The sequence below is a fragment of the Falco cherrug genome, chromosome 8 (assembly GCF_023634085.1).
Source record: "Falco cherrug isolate bFalChe1 chromosome 8, bFalChe1.pri, whole genome shotgun sequence".
In the NCBI taxonomy this organism is placed as follows: domain Eukaryota; kingdom Metazoa; phylum Chordata; class Aves; order Falconiformes; family Falconidae; genus Falco; species Falco cherrug.
This window is the reverse complement of record NC_073704.1, coordinates 22212412-22234300: the sequence shown is the minus strand read 5'-3', so window position 1 is coordinate 22234300 and position 21889 is coordinate 22212412. Positions and strand designations below refer to the sequence as shown.

The 21889-nt window shown below is 38.6% G+C and overlaps 1 protein-coding gene across 2 annotated transcripts in view; it reads left to right on the top strand.

Annotated features, from left to right (window-relative positions):
• The window catches only part of B3GALT1 (beta-1,3-galactosyltransferase 1), a 210950-nt gene that overhangs the window by 170974 nt on the left and 18087 nt on the right, over positions 1-21889 (top strand). Inside the window, exon 1 of one of the 2 annotated variants that reach the window (XM_005442871.3) lies at positions 12786-12859. The exons of the other annotated variant lie outside the window; for it this stretch is intronic. The gene's annotated coding sequence lies outside the window, so the exon portion shown is untranslated. Of the gene's footprint in view, positions 1-12785; positions 12860-21889 lie in introns of those variants that run through there. 2 annotated transcript variants of the gene reach the window in all.

Sequence of the window (21889 nt, the reverse complement as noted above, 5' to 3'; positions counted from 1 at the left end):
AGCCTCCTCCTCTCCACATCAAACTACCCCAGTTCCCTCAGCCATTCGTCATAAGACCTGTGCTCCACGACCCTCACCAGCTTTGTGGCCCTTCCCTGGACATGCTCCAGCACATCCATGTCCCTTTTGAAGTGAGGGGCCCAAAACTGAACACGAGGTTTGAGATGCAGCCTCACCAGTGCCAGGTAAAGGGGGGTGATCACTTCCTTTGCCCCACTGGCCACACTGTTTCTGATACAAGCCAGGATGCTCTTGGCCTTCTTGGCCACCTGGGCACACTACTGGCTCATGTTCAGCCAGCTGTCAACCAGCACCTCCAGGTCCTTTTCCACCAGGCAGCTTTCCAGTCACTCTTCCCCAAGCCTGTAGCATTGCATGGGGCTGTCCAAGCCATGAGTAGCCAGTTTCTTCAGGAGAACATGTCAAAGGCTTTGCTAAGGTCCAGGGAGACAACATCCACAGCCTTTCCCTCATCCACTAGGTGGGTCATCTTGTCACAGAAGGAGATCAGGTTTGTCAAGCAGGACTTGCCTTTCATAAACCCATGCTGGCTGGGCCTAAGAAATAGAAGAGTTTTGTTTAGAAACACAGGGTAAAATCCCACAGACAGAGCAACCTGATTGTCAGCACAGTTCCAGATCAAAAATGTCCCAGCAGATCCATTTTCAAGCTGTTGTCAAGCATCACTGCAAGATCCCCTGTAATATAGACCTTCTGCAAAAATAAACACCCCAACTTGTTATCTGTAATAACAGATATTGCAGGGCCTAGGTTATAATAGCCTTTTTTTTCCCCTCCTATCTCTAATTTAGGTAAGGATTCCTAATTTAAAGTAATGCAAAACCAGCAACAAAGAGCCAGCCTCATTATACTTCTGCAACTGTTAAATATATTATTATTCATACCATATTGTAAAGTTGTTCAAGTTTGTCAGGGTTGTGTCAGAGACCCAACTGCTAAATTACACAGGAGGAAAAAGAATACAAAAACACCTCTCCTAAAAAGAAAAGTCACCAGACAAGGGAGACAAGAACATCCCCCTTGTACTCAACAGAGAACTTACAATCAATTTATAAAATGCATTCAGTACTCTGTCAAATTTGTAATGGTTACAGTAATTCATCCTTTTTTAAATTCACATTTTCTGCATTATATCTCCAGAATTTCTTCACTTATAATATTAAGGGATGACTAAACAAATGTTCAGTCTCCAGTATCATATTTATTGCCCTTCCTGCCTCCGCCCCACCCCAACCCGCCTTAATTTAACTAGAAAAGTACCAGTTCTATATTGTAGGTTCTAAATCATCTACTTTATTTTCTCCAGACTGCTTAGCATTTTCTTTTTAGAATATTCAGGTACTTGAGTTTTGTTGGCACAAACAGAAAACAAATTTCTCCTACCCTATATTCTTTATGTAAATTGACTCTTCTATTCTCAGCCTTTTTCATTGTGTAACTACTGAGTCAGCTTATCCCCAAACCTACCAGAAGTTATGAAACTGCAGTCAGTATCCATAAGTTTCAAAATTGAATGTATGAGAATTCGTAGAAATAGAACAGTAAATTCGCACATGCAAACCTGTTCTGAAAACACTTGTGAACTTATCCAATGAATAAAATAAAGCTCTACTGTTTTTCTTATCTGAACAGGCACAACTAAGTAGCACAGTGTAATTTTTTAAAATTTGCAATCCTTCTTTGGGATAAAAGCTCAGAAGACATTTTGGCAAATAAACACTGGTAAGAAATCATGATCTAATTATTGATATTGAACAAACAGAAAAAGACTACATTAATCACATAAATTATTAATTCCACAAGCTCTAGTCATAACTAGGATGAAATACATTGAATGAATTTCACTTTTAGCTACTTTTTAGACGAAGTAAAATGTCAGGTATTAGTATCTATTTGTAATTCCGTGTAATACTACAACTCAAGTTTCTTTGTAAGATTAAAAGTTCCATCATCATTAATAAAAAAAAAGAGAATTTGCTAGCAGTTAGCACCCTAAAATTAATAAAAGAACAGGGAGCAAACTCACTAATAATTTAGCAAATAATATATTGCTAAATGTCAACTTTTAGATGGTATCCATCTCACTTAAAAGACAGTAACATGGAAGCAAAAGTAGCGTCTCACCTTCGTTATGAAGTCCCTATAGCAAAAGAGTCTGTACTTAAATTGGTTTCCTTTTGCTCTTAAATGAACATTTGTTTCATAGAGACCAGTCAGCAGATTTACAAAAGTGAGAGACAGCCACAGAGATCCATTTCATAAAACAGGCCACAGTAATACTAACTTTTCAACAAGCTGAAGGGTCGTCAAACCTTTTTGAGGTCTTAGGCAAGTGCATATCACAAGGACATATATAGGAAGTCTAACATATCATTGTTATACATGAGGGGCAACAAAAGGTTTCTACCCCTGCCAGGCAGATCTCCCTGCACACAGCTGGGTGGCACAGTGACACAGCTCTCCCTCCATCTCACACGTCCAGCAAGAGATTTTCTGTGCTGAGGCTGACAAGCTGAACAGGGGGACGAAAACAGGGAAGGATGCTTTCTTGCATGTAAACTCATGGTTTGAAAGTGTTGCACCATTTTTTCTGAAGTTTTCTCTGCCTTTAAAATGGTACTGTTGTCTATCACCCTACCTGCTCTCCAGTACTGGCTCTTATACAGTCCCTTGTCTTTGGCACTGGGTGTTACACCAGACAGCTGGGCAGGTAGAAGGGGAGACAGCAGTGTCATATAACCTGCATTTATGTGAACCTCACAGACTTCCATTCAGAGATGATTTTTTAATATAGGAATGCAATTTGAAAACACAAATCTTCAGACCTCCATGGTAAATAAAGGAGAACTACTTGAATGGGCCACAAAAACTTTTTATCAGCTGAAGTCCTGCCCTATAACTCTTACAGGATTTATAGGATTAAATTCCTAATGTCTTTTTAAAGTCTCGCTGCCATACAATTCTTTACTTTTAAGCCTCTTTTTCACCATCTTTCAATCACAGAAGTTCCTTCAAACCCATGCAAATATATTTTGAAACACGGATTAGTTCTCTTGTGTTTAATAAAAGTCTACTTAAATTATTTTTCAGCTTTGTTATCACTCAATATTGTCAAGTCTTCCAATGAACTGAATGTATCTCTATTCTGTTCAAACAAATCCACTTCAGTGTTAACATTTTAAGGACTTATTTAGAATATAAATAATACACATACTGAACACTCAGACTTTGTTCCACAGAAGCAAAATGAAACAGGATCCTTTGATATATTCCCTGTTGTATTGCAAATCAAAAACATACTTCAATTCCTTCATTGTGTTTTGCATAGTATTATTCATAACACTTTCCCTGTTTACTTTTCATGATTATTACAGTCAGGCCTTACTCAAACCTACAGTCAGCCTGTCTCAGGACAATTTCTCTGGCTGTGGAAAGGGCTGAATAAGGACCCCAAGCCTCATTTTCATTCCTAAACTTGCATCACAAATCTGGAAATGATTTCACACACGAGTAACTTTATAAACCATTATAATTTGATGAAACCTGGCAAGATGGGAACTCGCTGTACTGGCAACCAAGCGCCAGGAGGCCCAAGCGCCTTACGGGGCTCCCAAGATGGCTGCCGCCATCAGCACCTGCTCAGGGCTCGCCGTCCCCGAGCAGGCCAGAGGCCTGACACAGGCCTCCCCGGGGCTGGCTCTCTAGCCCACGGGACCTCACCTGCCCAGGCCCTGTGGCAGGAACAGAGGCCACCCTGTCCCTGGCCTCTCACTACCAGGGAGCTGCCTGAATTCAAGGCAATGCCATCAAAATGAAATTATCTTTTTTTTTTCCCTTCCATTTTTGCATGTGTGCTGTTCTATCAGCCTTTCAAATTATCCCTCAGTTCAGTTCCAAATTAATTTTTTCACAGAAATGCCAGTCATACTTTGCATTTAGTCAGCACTAAACGATTTCTAGCGAATGTCACATTCTAGTCCTGGTTTTATTTCCAGCTCTGTCAGAGAGATCTTAAATTCTAATCAATCTGCTTTGATGTGATTTAATTTTAAATTCAGGAATATATTCCTATTTGATCTTCTAAACATCTTCCATTTTTTCTGCATACAGGATCTATGTCTAGAGCCTTAAATACTTGATTATCATCCTTTTAAAACAAACAAATCTATACTCATTAAAGACTGGTTAAAAAAAAAACCCTCACTCTTCTGGACTGCTAAAACCTGTGTACAGCTACACAACTTCTCTCTGTCTCTCAAAAAATTGATTTTTAGGGCTTTGTCATGAGCCTTTGCAGTGCTTAAGACAAATGAATTGTATTATTGAATCCAACCCTCAGGAATCTTACTTCAAAATAAATGAAAACCAGAACCGTTCTTTCCTGCTGGCCCACTGAACCTGAATAGAAAAATAATTAACAGCTCCACAAAAATAAAATAAAATCTAAATTTTATATGACTAGAGCAACTTACATAATATTATCAGCATGTTTGTAACAATTAAATGGAATACGTAGATAACAGAAAAACACAAATAACCCTAAGCTACAAGGACAGTCATCACCAAGTAGGCAATATTAACTAATAAATTATTGTGCAATGTTGTCATTTACTATGTAGCTGTCAACTGCTTCAGTTTCATTTTGTCCAGGGTCTGGAAAATGAGGTCAAGATCTGTTTCTGCAGATTATTTCAGAGAAAACCATTCTAATAATCACAGACTTTCTGAAAAGTGAACATTTTCTGTGGGCTCATTAAAATCCTTGTTAGGAAAAATATATCAGTTGAAGTTGAAAATAAACCACGTATATTTATATACTTACAGAAAGGGAGAGTTTTTTCCATAGGTACATACATACGCATTCACACCAAAATACGTTATGCAAGTAGCTAACCATAGCTTCAGTGACTCACATTGTCCTCCTGCTCGTACGCATGGGTAACTAACGTGCATGGGCTAATCCTTTACTCTTTACTCTCTTTTGTACCGGTGCAATTTACAAGCTGGGGTCAGTATGCCTGGTTTTTCCCTCCCTTGTGTTACTTATTTATTGCTGTGCAAAGCAGGTACCTGTTAGATGAAATCTGAGATTGCTGATACTTGAGGGAACTGACATCACTGAGGTTTCTCTGCAGCCACACCACCATTGAGTGGGCCCTGATTTTCTGCCCCATCTCTGGAACACCTTAAAGCTGTTTGCTCTAATTTGTTCGAGGTGGCTGTGGTCCTCCCACAAGGTCATAAATGGGGACTGTAACTCACAATACACTTAACCACCCTGCTCGCTGGCCAGTGTCCCATGACCAATACAACCTGTTTACTAGTAACTGCAAGAAGCAGCTGTATGGATTTCTGCCTGCTAGGAGAATCCTATGGGGACTTGAATCTGAGCACTTGTAGAAAAAGATATAAATGTTAGTATGGGGAAGAGGGACATAAAGGGCATACTTGGTATTATGGGCATAGTAACTGATTTAAAATTTTTCGTTATACTGTCAACAGTGCTCTGGTTTGCTTTTAGTGTGTAAAGAATATATTGCTCAGTTATCTTTGCAGAATGTGGCTGAAAGAATATAAGAGCTTTCCTGGAAAACTGTAACTTTAATCCATGATTTCCTACATCTTGAGTGTATAGGAGGATGTGGCTGGCTTTATTGCTGTTGCTTCACACGGTCTCACAAATTCACACTCATTTCAACTAATGATGGTGAACAAATCAGTCCAGTAGCCTGACCTGACTTATGAGCCTGCCAGATTTGGCTGCTGGGTGGAGAGGTCAGCTAAGAAAGCCAGCCAGAGAAACCAAGAATTTAGTTGCATCAAGCAGGGTTTCCTAGGAAAGCTGCTATTCATGGGAAATGTAACTATAGTGGTTTGGCCTGTCTACCTGCCTGGGAATGAACATGGCCCCTGACCATACACATGTTGGTCCTCCACAGCTTAAGCTATTCACATTTGCTTCTAACTTTAGTTCCAACTTGCATCTCTGAGGCTCCTGAGTTGTTTTAGCCATGTTAGATCAGATTTCCTGTCTCTGTTGTGAATGCCGTTCCATTTTCATCCAAGCAGGTGTCCCTGAGCTCCTCTTGACCCAATCAAGTATAGAACTTATTTTTCTTGTGGCCAAGCTACATTTTTCCTTTGATCCATTTAACCAGCCTACGTTTGCTCTCTGTGAGGTGAAAAGCAGAGCCATAGCTGGGGGCATTTATTTGCTCCATGGAAGTTGCCAGTACAAAACCATATTTCTCCAGCATGCATTCAGAAAGGCGCACACAACTGCCAAGAGCACAGGATCAGAGTGATCAGAGCCAAAGGGCACCATGTTCCACTTTTTGTATATTCAAAACCTGGGGCAATGCCACACACCCACCCACTGACTGAAAGGTCCCACAACATGGTATTAGTAGTAGTTACTTATGGAGGGGTGAGTCAGTGCAGATGATCTGTACAAGTTCTTTCTGTGTATAATATTCACTTCTGCAGAAATATTACACTGATATTTAAAACTAGATATTTTTTCGTATGTAAAAATAAGCTCATGAAGACGACATAATCATGCTTTTCTACTGACAATCACCAATCTATCCTCATATCTCAGCTTGTTTTACCATAAGCTATACCTTACACCAAACTCTGAGTTTCTGAGATCTACGCAAAGTCCTCATCTCGCGACTTCCCTTGCTTGCTATAACTCACACATGCCCCAGAGCGTTATCTGTCCCTTGGACACTGCCAGCTCCGTACTGCTGCCAAGCACCACTTCCTAGAGGCTGTCTAAGCCTTCTCCACTTTGTCATAAGGTTATTGTCTTTACTGCCCCAGCACAGGATGCAGCATCTACCCCACTAAATTTAAACTTCAGCAGTAATAAAAAAAAAAAATCAGTCTAAAATCCAACTCTGACCCAGGAGACAGGTCTAGTGGGTTTAAAGAACTAGTCACTTCTTTGGAGTGCCTAAGAAATCACAACTACTGCTGTTGCTCTGTACTTCTGAGAAGGAAAAAAAGAAGAAAAGAAAAAAAGTAGTAAATACCCTCAGAGCTCATCTTGAAAATGTACATGTAGGTGATTTTTCACACTTGGATAAGGTGCTACAATCTGAGGATATAATCTTCCATTTTTTTCAAAGTGTGACATCAGAAAGTACCATAGTACGAATGGGAAAAGCTGAGATAGGAAAAAGCTATCTTGGGTGCTCATGTATTGCAAATGAATGTGTACTGACTCGTGTAACTCCAGCTGGCTGTTGTCCTCCCACTAGGAGGGAGGACCCTTTCCATTCTGAGTTAAAATAATCATGACCGTGATGATGATGATAAGGTCGCTGTTCTGGTAATTTATTATTAAAAGTTGTTAACTTCAGCCCATATGTCTGTTCAAAAAGAAACAATTTTACAAAAAATAATTTTATTCCCTTTAACTTTTTTTTTTTTTTTAATTCTCTCTGGGAAAAATTAGTCTGACACGCTTTTACTTTGGGCAGTAAACAAAAACTGCTTTCCTCTTGTGTGAGAAGCAGTACCAGATCTCAAGTTCTGTAATGACCTGTAACAATGCAATGAAGATGCAATGAAGAAACAGACCCCAAATTTCAACAGAGTAGCTGCAATTTTCTGTAAAATTCCTGAGTGCTCAAAGCTTCCTATTGCAGATCAATGCATAAATTATAATTTTATTGCTACTTTCACTATGTTCCCAGAAGCACTCAGCTGTAATTTGCCATTTTAATTTAAATGGAAGGAGTACGTTTTGCTTTCGCTTAACCATGTAACCTCATTGACTTCAGCGAAATATGGCAGCATGAGACCAAGTCAAGTCTAAGTGCAATTATAGTATGTATATAGACCGCTGTGTTTCCTATTTACAATACAATGACAGCATTTTGAAGTGAGAGGTCAAGGCTGATCCTATTACATTAGAGCACAAAGATAAATTTGGTCAAAGGAGCAGGAATAATATATTGCATTTAACTGAGTTCTGCTTTAGTATATTTCATTTGTTAACATTTCCATTTGGTACTCACCAAGCCATCAAGTTAATGAAAAATAATAATACACAACCATAGCACCATGCTTTAGGTTGAGAGATAGCTACCACATGTTATGGTTCTGCTGTTTAATTTAAATCAGGTAAAGTAAAAGGAAATCTCATGACCTTGTTTGGAAACATTTTTTATAAAGGCATGCTATATAATTAACCAATAAAGCAGTATTTCAAAGCAAGTTTTAGAACACTAAATAATGAGTGAAATTTAGGCTTGCTGCAACTCCAGTGAAAGGATATAGCTGCTTCAGGCTTTGCAGGCAATCTTTTCACATCCCTGCACCCATGTTTTGAAGAGCATGTCCAGCAGCCATTTCACCTCCTTTTCACCCAGACCTCAGTCCTGTTCTGAGGGAGGCATGACACTGCCTTAACAGCATATCATGGATCACATCCCTCTCAAAGCAGTCACAATATAACGGTTTCATAAAATCACCCAGAATTCATGAGTTTCATCTTTACGAAGACCCAACTGCCAGACAATACTGTAGACGTACGAAAATATCTGCATAGGCATTTTGCATTACAACTTGGCAACACGAAATTACAGTAATTATAAATAATGAAGTCTCTGTCACGCTTTGGTGATGGGAAATCTGAGGAAAGTTACTCACAGGGAACATCCCTCTCCCTTCCCAACACAGACATCTATTTAGCTGGTGCTTTCCAAGAGGGGCACAGGAAAGCACGGCATGAGAGTGAGGAGAAGCAAGAAAAGAGCCGTTTCACCCACCATGCTGCAGGGTGAAGACCCCTTTGGGAATCAAACTTTAGGAGGGGCTTAAAGCAAAGGTAATTTCTGCTCTGTGAGCCAATGGCAGTGGTGCAGAGGACAGCTGCAGGCTTGATAGCTCATGCTGCTCCAACATAGGCAAGGCAAGTCCTGTAATTTGGGATCCACAGCTTTGGGGATTTGTCCTTTGCCTATACTACATCACTGATACAAATTCACACGGAGATTTAGATTACTTTGTTCTTTTCCCTATGCTTTCTATTATACCATGTTTGCAGAGGATTACAAACAGCTGATAAGTAAGGCTCCAATGATAATGTGAAACAAATATTCAAATTGCTTTAGATAATACATGCAGAATTTGGACCCATTTTCCTCAGGCAGAATCAGAGGAATAAAGCAGGTCACATTAAGGACAAGTCAACTGTAAGAGACAGCCTCAACTGGTTAGGGCAAAAGAGTGTTTTGCTGGCAGACATGAAGATTTCCCTGCCTGTGCTCCATATTGGAGCCACATGGTTGTGGCTGCACCCATTCGCAACGACCATGAGAAGGAAACAGAGAAAGTCCAGGTCTGTCTGAGAAACAGTAAATAAACATACTCCACAGCTTCCTGAAGTCTCCCAACTTTGCAGCCTTTGCCGAAAACAAGCATAGTGCTATATTCTGAAAGGCAATAACACTTTCTTACCAGCAAGCTAGAAAGTAAAAACAAGTAACTACCTAGCCATATCCTCCTTTCTTTCCACCCTGCAAAACTTCCTGGCCCAGAAAAGGACGACAAAATTTTAAAAAATACAAAAACTTTAAAAATATGTAAAATTACATCTCAATCCTGGACTATTAAGAATGTTGTATGCTGAAATGTCATTATTTCTTTATCAGAAGGTTTAAAAGAAACAGGTACCCAGAGGCTTATTGGCTTGGGAAGCATACTCGGTGAAGGTTGGTCACTGAATTTTGCTCCAGCATAGTGCTGATTGGTGTGAGGTGCAAAAACAGGTTGCAATTTGATAAAGTAGGACTCCAATTTTGATTCTTGAGAAAATGAACGTTGTTCTATCCCCCTTTGACAAGAGGTAGCAATCATTGCCAGCACAGTTGTGGGAAAAGTGGAGAATGGCCTGGCATGTCTCTTCCGAAATTCATGACCAAATGGTAAAAGTGACCCAAAAGATTGTAGAAGGAGGAAATGCCTGTCAACTCACTACCGCTGACTGCAAGTGCATGGTAAATTACGTTTTCTGATATTTTTGCAGACTGGTAAAATCCTGAAGTGATTGGATGTAATCTATTATCGGAATAACAACATGAGCATCATTAGAGAAGTGTATGTCACAAAATTGAAATGTTTAATAAGCACAGCTACTGCATAGAATTTGTACTACTCTATTTGGCAATCTATGTGCAGATTTTTCACTTGTACAGCTGCCCCGAATAGGGTCATTTCTATAGCAAGCGTATGGTGGTTTGCGCTTCAGGATGATACACAGTTTGCAATAGCACTGCAAAAACATTCCACATTATAAAATCACTGAGCGGAGTTATTTCCCTGCTATGTGAGGTGATTGGATAGTCTGCTCCGAAAAGCTCAATTTCACTTCTATTGAAATGCCTTGGCTTTCAAAGTGCTTAATCTTATTTCTTATATGGAAGATGTGTCATTGGGTCTGTCATTCATGTTCTGGAGAGGGTAGAACTTGTTTTCTCTTTAATCACTGTCATAAAGTTCACAAAATCATTTATTTCAAACTACTTCAAGTTTGAGATTCTAAACTAAAACTTGATGACAAAAATGTCAGTGCTCTGTTCAGATATGGCAAGGACATTGCAAGCCAGGGAACATTAAACAAACAGCCTATTACACCTGCCTTACATGGAGGTTCATCAAATTAGTAGCTCGTAGCATCTAAAACCACTCAGCTTGACTTTTAGCTGGTGACGCATCTCCCCTTGACCTCCTGGAAGCAGCAGAACTTTCAGTGCTTAACTTCACAGGTTGGATGAACAAAAGTCAAATACAAAGAGAACTTCTAGATCAAAATAGAAGATTTGAAAAAAAAATGTTCTAAATAAGTACTGGAGATATATTTTAATTACTAAATGTTTGTGGACAATTATTTCTACTATTTATGTCCTGTACTACCTGCTGGCATCTTATCAAATGAGATCCTATTAATCAAGCTATATCCCTGAACTTAAATCTCAGAGTCTAATGAAAAAACACACAGCCAAGCAGGTTACGTAAAACTCTATGTACAGATTAAAACATACAAGGTAGAAAGGATAATGGAAACTAATTAATGAATTTTGTAAGTAAGACTCAGTTTGTAGGGAGAGGTAGTGCTTTTTGTAAGAAAATATTATATAGCAGACAAAAGAACAGACATGGGTTTAGGCATGCAACACCAGCAAGGTCTGAAAAACAAACCACAGACTTCAGCCTAAGGGCAGTTTCAAACAAATCTCCATGTTTAAATTAATTATGGTAATTGTTTATAAAATCTGAGAGAAAAAGCACCTTTAGAGAAGAAGGGAATGCTAGCAAAAAAGGGAGATGATTAGGTCCTGTGGGATAAACTTGACAGATAACAAATTAATTATCGGCCTTGGAACACTGATGGTGTATTACACAGACAACTGCAATGTGCAATGAAAACCAGTATCTATTGAATACATTATATGTATCCAAGAGCCCTAAGAAACTTCTTTTCTAAGTTCATCTTCCATGCAAGATGAACCGTTACAGATGAAGCTGCAGTCTCACAACTATACACTTATGTCTGTTCTCACATATTTTAACAAATTCACTCAGTGCATAAGGTTTGTTTCATTTTGTCTAAAGAGTTCCCAGGGACATCTGATGCACTGGATGAAGCTTTTTGCACCTTATAAATGCTATCTGTGTGGGCCACTCCATGATAGGGAACATTTATTGTAGCAGCTTTTGCAACTATTTCTTGGCTAATGTCTGCTTTATTTAGTATATTTTATTCTGTAAGAACTTTCTGATGACAACATTGGCAAGAAACAGCAGGTTGTTAGAAGGCAGGGAGAGGGATCTCTGGAAAAATTATTTCACTGTATGATCTACTGCCAGGAGAAATTATAATTTAAATATACTCAGCATCTAGTTAATTTGCCTGCTGTTTTATACTAATGCAAAAGTCAGACGAATTATATACTTGTTAATGGGCTTCCTTAAAATAGATTGGGTCAAAATAGAGATATTTATACACTGCAGTCCACCCAGAATGTTTCTCAGGTTTTACTTTACTGAAGTTTCTTAAGGGACTTTTAAAAGGAAGTATTCCCTGAGACACAAATATTCATTTCCTTTAATACAGATATTTTTCTCCCCTCTGTTTTTGTTCTCTTAAAATAGAATGAATAGATTTTTGGAACAAAAGAAAACTGGGCAGTAGTTTTGCCACAATAAAGGATAAGTGGAACAGCAGATACAGCAAAGCATAAAAAGTGTAACAATGAGCCTCCTGGAAATCTCAGCATCTCATTCAAACCCATACTAGTCACAGAAGCAAAGTTCAGGATGATTCCAATGGGAGTTGTGTCTGCACAAGGACAGTGAGACCAGAAATGTCTTTGAATAAGAAATAGCTCAACTTTTAGATAATTACCTGGTACCAGAGCTTTAAAGAGTAAAATGAGGCATTTTCTTTTGAAGTTGTAAAATCATTCTAAATCTAAAACCGTATCTTTCAACTTCAGCAATGTTCTGTTTATTTTATCTTGAAGCTCTGTTATCAAGAAGCCAAACAGAAGACACTTTTGGCCAGTATTGCCTGATGACTGGACTTGATTTCACTTTTTTAAACATAGGTCACTGAAATCTACATTCAAATTTCCAAGTTTTATTGATATCCTTTTTTGAAATGTAGAGGAAAGATGATTCCCAGAAAGATAACTTTTCCAAGAGAAATGTAAAATGAGTGAAGTGATGACGAGACGTTCATTGTCATTCCAGTGACCCTGATCCTCCTTGAATGCTGCTTGAGCAAAAAATAATGGCATGAAGCCCATTTTAGTACTCTTACACTGTAAGTATCTGTATATAGCATTAAAAAAAATCTGTATTGTTCAATTCAATTTGGAAAAAATACTAATAGCAATTCAAAGTAGTTGAACAAACCATGTATGTACCACAGAAAAAGGATTCTGCATTCATAATTACCCTTAAAGAACAGGTTCTTTTGATGGCATCAGAGCTTGAAGGAGACAATATTCCCTGGTGGTGTGACTTTAGGGAGGGTGGAGAATGCTAAAAAAGTTGTGCAAACACACTAACGTTCACAGCAGAAGTCAACTTCAGCTTGTGCTGTGTCCATCGTTTTCCAAATCTGGTATGCAAAAATGCCATGTGTGAAGCATGTGCAAATATGTCAAAATAATTGCCTGCAATTTACACTCTTCTATTAGTCTCCAACATGTATGTGTAGTTTTGAGAATTTGTCTCTAATAGCTTAGCTAAAATATAAGCCTTCAGTATTTTCAGTATTTAGCATGGTTAATATTGATAAAAAATAAGCAAAATAAAATAGCTTTTATGGACTGGGGTTTTTTTTCTGATTTACTTTTCAAGCAAATGGAAACAAATGTTAATTCAGAGCTCAGACAAACTGGTCCCTCAAACTATGCTAGCGAAATTTGAAAGGGGAATTTTTTTGAACAAAAAAGAAAGGCAGGAACCCTGGCTGTGTGACTGACAATATGATCAGGGCTTCTACTTTACATAACATGTGCCAGTATCATCAGCATTAGATCACTGATGTGGTTGATTTTCTGACAAACAGTATTGTCATGAGCATGTGCATTATGCAACTGTTAGATATGTTTCTTCTAGTAACTTCAGCAGCATCTTGATCTCAAATCTTAATTTTAAAATCTGGAGCTGTCATTTATCAAAGGGTGTTCAGGCTTCCTTTAAAACCATTACACTTTTAATGCTAACCTGCTGGCTCTAAGAAGCATTTCCACTGAATGTTTTATTCAACAAGACTTAAGAGATAGTTTTGTCAGATGTGCTTCCTGTCATCCTTTATTATACTAGATCTTTTGATATTTGAGCAGAAAAGCTAGAAATAAGGATGAAGGTCAGTGAAATGGGAGGAATGTAAAACTTTTCTTTCACTATTCCTGTTTTCATATTGTCCATCAAAACCAATGTTTGAAAATGTCAGATAACACGACTTTATTTTTTATTTTAATCGCTTAACTGTATGATACTATAACACCTTAATGGCTATGCAGCTGATTTATCATGAGGAACAGGGATTGTAGTCTGACAATTCTAGACTACTGTTCTTTATACAGGGAATTCAGTGCTAATATTATGCAGTTTATGTGATCTGGTATTTTCAAAGGAATGTCCTTACACATTAGAAGACAAAAGCAAAGATTTAAGGGTTTGGAGCTCAGATGAGCATCTTAATTTCTGAGACTGCAGTAGTGAGCTGTAAATCCCAGGTGAACAGGTACTCTTTCTCCAGCTATTGAATGTTTACATTTCTAATCATGATAAGAAATAAAAAATAAGATATATTTAACCAAGTATTTCAGAGCTTTTAAAATGCTTATTTTAAAAAATTAAAGCAACATTTTTACATCTAAACATGTTTAAATCTAAATTAATATATTTGGGGTTCTATTCATATCAAAATTCTGATCATTACTTTTCCCACCACTTTAGGCAGTATCCTTATTAAAGGAGATGCAGATCTTTAACTAAAGCCTGAAAATATGAAAGTTGCACTGATCAACTATTGCCACTGTCTAATGAGCTGTTATATTGGACTGTACATGCTTACTCTTACTTATGCCTCAGCATCTCCACTACTGACACCACCCATCTTAAAGAGTAATTTAATCAGAACAGATTATTTCTCTTCTCACTGCAGAGTAGATGTAGCAGTTGACACATATGTGCAGCGGCTGCTGCAACTTAATTGCCATTTAGGAGAATCTGAGAGCTACTTTATCTTGACTGCTTAGGTTCCTTTCTGGGCTGCCTGTAAAGCATGACAGATAAAGAACGCAAAACAAAGTGGACTTCTATGTGAGAGCATCAGAAGTCCATCATAGGTTTTTAAAAATTTTGTTTGGCTTGCCTCCTTGGTTTTTATATTGTTGATTTTCTAATGCAGAGTAAAGACTCTAAATGCCTTATTTATTTTGAAAATAATGTTGTTGATATTAAAATGCTTGAGAGCATGAAAATCTTGATCTGGACACAACCCAGTTCCTTAGTGTCATTTGTTGTTAAGTTTAGCTCCTACCATAGTGCCAACAAAAGAATGCAGCATCTTGCTCCTAAAAAAAAGTGTTATAGAAGTGATAAGGAGACATGCTGGACATGGACGAGGTTTAGGGTGGTGACAGGACAAAGGCAATCATGAGAATTTTAAAAGTAGCAACAGAAATGAATGCACAATCATTTGTGAGTTGAAAAATGCAGGTCCTCTGTGAGTTAGCCACCACTTCTTTCAGTATTTACTAGATATGATACAGTATACAAGGAATATAAAATTCCCATCTGGTATTTAAAATCCCAGAAGCCTGACTGGCTCTTTAATTGTTATCACATGTTAAAATAGGAAAAGCCAGATGTTACATTTACAAAGTCAATGCGCTGCATCTTCTTAAAATCCAAGCACTGCCACTGCTAAATCTAGTCTGTCGGTACTGAACAATTAATCACTTAAACAGCATAACATTTAGCAGAGAAATAAAGCATCACATGTTATGAGATATAAACAGGCACACATTGCCCAGGCCAGTTAGGGGCACAGGAGACAGAAAACCAAGCATCACCAGAACTTTCAAATGACTTCGATAAACCGGCCTTTCCTTAGAAGACATACTGGATTTCTCATGTTTGGATTCTAGGGCCATGCAGCTCCTGCTGATCTAATGCTAGTATATGTACCTGGTAGGAAGCTGCAAGATGTTCAGTAACTAGCTTTCCATGAGGCAACACAGGCGTCATAGCAAAGAGCTCTATTTCTTAGAACTGGATCTCACATACCAATCTAGGCTCTACCCAAAATACTTTAAAAAAACCCAAGTATCGTAACAGTCCTGAAAACATACTAGAAACATACTGTGAAGCAATTTCAGATGTATTTAATACTATTTTGGGTGCTTTTCAAGAAGAGACCAAGTAACAAAAAGCTTACAAACACCATCCTGATAGAGAAGAAATGGAGATGACAGAAACAGCAGTAGCACAAGAAGGAGCTTGAGACTCATTTATACATTTAAATGTCAAAACTGTAACTGGAAATTGCATCCATATGTGTATGTGATCTTGGAGCAGAGAGAAGTACAAGCACCAGAAAGGAAGTCTCTCCCCAAGTAACCTCTGACAACACTGCTTGTGTAAATGCTGTTTACAATGGGAGGTCCAGGCAGATTGCAATAATGCTCACAAAAGAGGAAAGACAGTCAGAGTCTTGGCCAAAATCCTTTTCATTAACCACTGAGAAAGTACTGCTCTCCAAGCTGTATGCAAGCTGTGGGCCCTTCTAGCTGACTTCAGCAATAGATACTTGGGCTAAGTTTGCTCCCTGAAGGTCTCTTGTCATGCATAGGGATACAAACAACTACATTGTACAGGTAAACCCTCTGGCAAAGCCTTTGCTATAACCTTCAGTACAACATCTATCTGTTCAGGGCAGAAGATAACTCCAGATGACATTGTCAGGCATCTGCTGTAAACCAAAGAACTCCTCCCAAATGTGATGCCTATAATTAAATGCCCCATTTAGGCAGAAAGCAGAGCAGCAAAATAAGATGCATACTCGGTTTTAGCTGGCTGAAAGTACTTCTGCAATCACCTTGTTCTTGCTCATGAAGTCATTAAATTGCTTAATATCCAGTGGACAACAAGAAAAAATTTTGTTCAAGCAGGAGAGCAGAAAGTGTATTATTAGGCTGCACACAACCACAATTAATATAAACATCTCACAAACACCCCTTCCATCACTCATTGCCCTTGAGAGTTTGGGATTGTTTCACCATTGGAACACTGGAAAAGTTTAACTTGTATGTATGTGCGCCCTACCACTTCTAAAAGTGAGACACAGAACTGGAAAATTTTATGAAGCGTACCAAAGTACAATGCTATCTGCATTCACATTCCTGCTACTCTAAACCTGTAGCAACTAAAATCATTATTGACTATTGAAATCTTAGCACAATTTTTGTGCTGCAACCTCTCCCATCATTATTTAAATACTTCATCCACCATTGAGAACAAGCACACAGTCATTCATGCAGAATTTTAAAGATACCAATCCAGAATAGTTTTACATAACCAGTTTGGAAGTAATGGACAAGTTACGGTAAGAAAGAGCAGGGAGGAATGAATTGTAATGACACACCTGAAACAGTGCCATGCACGATGTTCCCTGATATCTTCAGTCTAACAAGATAGACCAACGTATTCTGTGAGGCAGATGCAAGCTACAGTGGTCTATTACACAGCAGGTAACAGTAAAAAGTGTTAAGAATTGTTTAAAAAAGTGTTAAGTGGACTAAGAATTGTTCAAGTCCAATTAGAAAACTGGCAGTGCTGGCAATAATGACAGAAAGAAGCTGTTTTCTGTAAATGCTTTAAGTATGCAAAAGCATCTGATCGCACAGCAGCAGTTGTAAGATACAAAACTAAGTGGTTCTTGTCTTCTCCAGAACAGTTTTGATGAAAATTCTTTCATCTAGGTGAACTAAGATCTAAATTAGTGTTAGAATAATACTAGGCATGCAAATCACTCTGCAGTCTTCACTAAATCCATTATATCTGTAAATTACTTTAGCTCTGTCCTTTACTATCATAATTTCAGTGGAAGTACCAAGTATTTAAAGGCAATTCTAGGATGCATTGGATCAGAAGATTCTGTCTACAGAGAATTAAAAAGAGAGTTTACAAGGTTTTACATTCCTACCAGCTGAAAAAATTGAAAAATAGTATCTGTGTGGTACCCCTCTAGTTTACTGATAGCTGCCAAATCCAGTATGAGCTGCCCATGGACTCTCCAGATTTTTTGGTAGAAAGTTACAGAAATAGATTCCCAGATCTGCTGGGCTGCTGCCCCAGAACCAACACAAGAGATAAAACTGCTAAATGCTGGCTCTGAAGCAGACCCCCACGCACAAAGGTTTTGTGCTCATCACCACTGCTGGCCGCATGGAGGGCAGTGCAGGTGGGTGCTCTCAGGCCAGCCACTAAAGCATCCCAGGTCTCTGGCCTCCATCTTTTTCAGACTGAATGTGGATCAGGTGGGTGATAATACCATGTGTAAGGCACCATTTTAGCACTGCAAAAATCCTTTACTGTAGTATTGTAGCGCCAAGATTCACCACTGCTTTCATAAAGGAATTATCCTGCTTTGTAGCTTATCGGATGAGAGGAGATAAGCAAGCGCTGCAAACAGGAACGAGATAGTGCCAAGCATTCACAGGTCTCATTAAGTTCAATTGTATTAACACTGCTGAATTTTGTATAAACCTTGTAACAAAGGGATAGTAGCTATGCTAATCAATAGTAGTTTTTCCTAGGTAGGAAGAAATGATTGAAATAACATATTACAGCAGGCTGTTACAGTCTTGTGCTCCTGACAAAGTTGTAATGAAACAAAAAGTCACAGTCCTTAAAAAAATTTCTTTCATTCCCTGGCATTTAATCTGAAATGTCAATAGTAAAGCTATAGCAAAATGAGTTTAATAGTCTATGTGGGCACTCAAGATCAACTGCCAAATGGAGAAGAAAGGCAGAGTTGAAATGCCCTGCTATATTCCTTTTCTGCATGTATCAGGTAAAGTTACAGCTAAACGTCTTAAAAAATACTGCAAAAGTAACTTCACTCAGCAGGTTTTCAGAGGCTTAAAGGAGATCCACCAATAGAGATGATTTAATTGTTTTGGTACTATTTTTCAGTCTGGTTTCTTATGAGGACTGTAAAATGCATAATCGATCTTACGGAAGATTGCCCATTCCCTCTGAAGAGCAGTTTTTAAACAGCACATGCCTAGGGGCACTGTTATTTGATACGGGTCTAATTTATGGATGGCATTCGAGGCTACTGATGTCAGCTGTATAAAGGCAACTCTCTGCAGTCTCTCTCTCCCTCCAGAACTTGAGATGCTGGGGCATGCTGAAATTTAAGACCCCTTTGGAGTCTCTAGAGGTGTACACATGGAGAGGTAGATGCCTTAGAATGCATAATCTTGTGCTGCAGTCTCTGGCTTTGTGATACAAAGCAAACTTTTTTGTCTTCAATTTTATTTTATGTACAGGGGTGTCTGACAAATGACCTACCTCCCCATTCAATATATCTACTTTTAGAAACTTGCGGGTTTGTTCTTGTCAGTGCTAGTTTCATCATTCCTCAAATTAAAAGAGGATACACCTAAACTTTTAGTAACTTGACCACAGCAACCAAGAAAACATTTTTCATGTATGATGCAGTCTGATGGGTTTTCTTTCATATGTGCCAGATATAGCTATAATTTAAATGTTGATTCCTGCCAGCCAGGATAATAATCTGGTATTGCTTGAAGCAGAAAATCTTTTTGGTGGTCCAGCTACAGTGTATAGTGCACCTAAACAATGTATGTAGATTTTGTCTGTTGTCATATCACTAAGATGCTGAAAATCTCATCTACACGTCTTCCACACAGCCTAAATTAGCAAGCCTACTCTTATTTAGCTTATCAGATCACTCTTAAAAACAGTTGGATAGTTTTATAGCTCATACCAAAGCAACCTTCCTACATGTGTTTTTCATACAAGCTGTCATTCTGAAGTATTTTAGAAATATTGTATAGTACTGAATACCCTCTTCTCTCCTGCTATATGGCAGAGACTATTTGTAGTAGTGTATTAAAAAGGCAGTGTATCACCATTTTAAATTTCTTTTATTATCATAAATGTCAGTGCACTAATTTTAAGTCACAACCACTTCCGCTACCTTGGATTGCTGTGAGATTGAATGACCATAGTCCCTATGACAAAAAGTGTTTGACAAATGAAGAAGTCAAAGCTGAAAGATGATGGAGATGATTGACTTCCTTCAACTGTTTTTGTCTCCAAAGCTTCTATATTGGAAGCTTTCTAGATTACAGTGACTAAATTGTGTGTACATGCCACTCTCAGGGGGTAACTTTTTTCCTAGATGTGATTAATCACTCTCAAACACCTGAGAGAGCCAGAAGGTGGATCATTCTGCCATTCTGATACCTAGTGAAGGTATAATTCATATCAGGTATATTTTGAAAATGAATATCAACAGGAGGAAGACTCAGATATAAATCCAGTGAAAAACTACACACTCTTTAGTTGGAAAAAAAATTCTATCTCATTTTTATCTCTATTTATTATTATAACTTCATTTAGATGCAAGAAGTGATTTTTAAAGGGTTCCTGGGAAATCCCAAACTCAAAGTGTGTTTCAAAACCTAATAAATTATGTAATCACAACCATGGAAGTAAATTACTTGTGACACCAAATACTTCTTGCTTTTCCTTTAGATGTACTAGAGAGAAAAACCACAGGCAAACCCAAGACACTATTATTTTTAGCTGACCTGACGGACTTAACTTAGGTTTGAGGTGCAGAAGAAAACAAGGATCAGCTGCATATTGGCTCTTAACATCCTAACAGCAGACACTTTAACCAACATTTGGAGTGAAAACATACCAAATTTCATCACACTCAAAACATTTGGATGAAACTTGTTAATAGGTTTGGCCTGATGGCAGAGGTTTGACCCTACAAGCAAGAAGTGTATGAACCTGATGAATATGTGATTGATATGCTACCTTCAAAACTGCAGCTTGGGACTGCATTTTGCCATAATATTATACAACCCTTGGCAAGCAACAAGCAGTTTATCCCTCATTACACCATCTGGAGAAAAAAACAACAGCAAAAAAGCCCTGACACACACTCTTTTTTGGCAAAGGCACATGTGGGAGAATAGCCTACCTGAGCCAAGAGCTGTCTTCGGCTTCTAAAAAGAATCTGGCTGATTCAGAGGCTTGTGACATTTGTTTTCATTTTACATTAAAATCAGAAAATCACATCAATCTTTCAAACAGCAGCACATTCTCAAACGCTATACTATTCATGCCCTTTAAAGCTGCTATATGTACGAACGAGTTTCCTGTTAAAATCCAATTAAGTTTCCAGTTTAAGTTCAAGGCAATCTTGGGAGAGTCAAAGGATAAAAAGAATCATTAAGTACTGTGAAAACAAACAAAAAAAAATTTAAAAGGAGAGTTATTTTTTTAATTATCAAGAAGTGCTTGAATAGATTTCCAAAACAAAACATTCCAAAACACTGAAATTTAAGCCTAACTACTTAACAAGCAACCAAAGGCTTTTTGGTTTATTACTTGATGGCAATTGGTGCAAGAGGAAGAAAGGAGCTGTTTGCTTTGTGTTATTCTTATATGAGGAAACCTTGGGGCTACTGCTACAGTCCCCAGAGGAAGAAAGGAAGCCCTCAGCTCTCTGATGATCATTTAAGACAGGAGCATGGCCACGAAAAACAGGTCTGCCCTGTCTGGCCCCATCCTCTTGCTTCAGACTGATGATGCCCCTTAGCTGTGCTGATCGAGGCTTTTGTGTGACCATGAGGCAAATCTGAGTGGGGACTCAAATCTGACTAAAAATAATCATAAACTATTAACAAATGCATGGATATTTTTGTGGCAATACCAGCTTACACACGCACCCTGTGGCTGTAACTTCCCAGGTGCAGATGCAAAGAAATCTTTTCCATCTTGATCTCATGCAGTATTTTGCGGCTCCTGAAGCACCTGTCTCCAAAGACAAGGCACAAACAGCCGAGTAGGGGCAAAGTGACCCCCTTTCTCCTCCCCTCACTCCCTCCGAGGAAGGCAGGGCCTGTTAATGCCCCTCAGCCCCTAAGGGGTTCCTGACTGCTGGAAGGGCCGTGCCCCAGCCAGCCCAAGGTGAGGGGCTGCCTAATGGCGGCCTGGGCTGGCCCGAGGACTGGGCCCTGCGCCCAGGCAGCACCCGCCACCGCTCCCCTATCTTCTGCAGAAA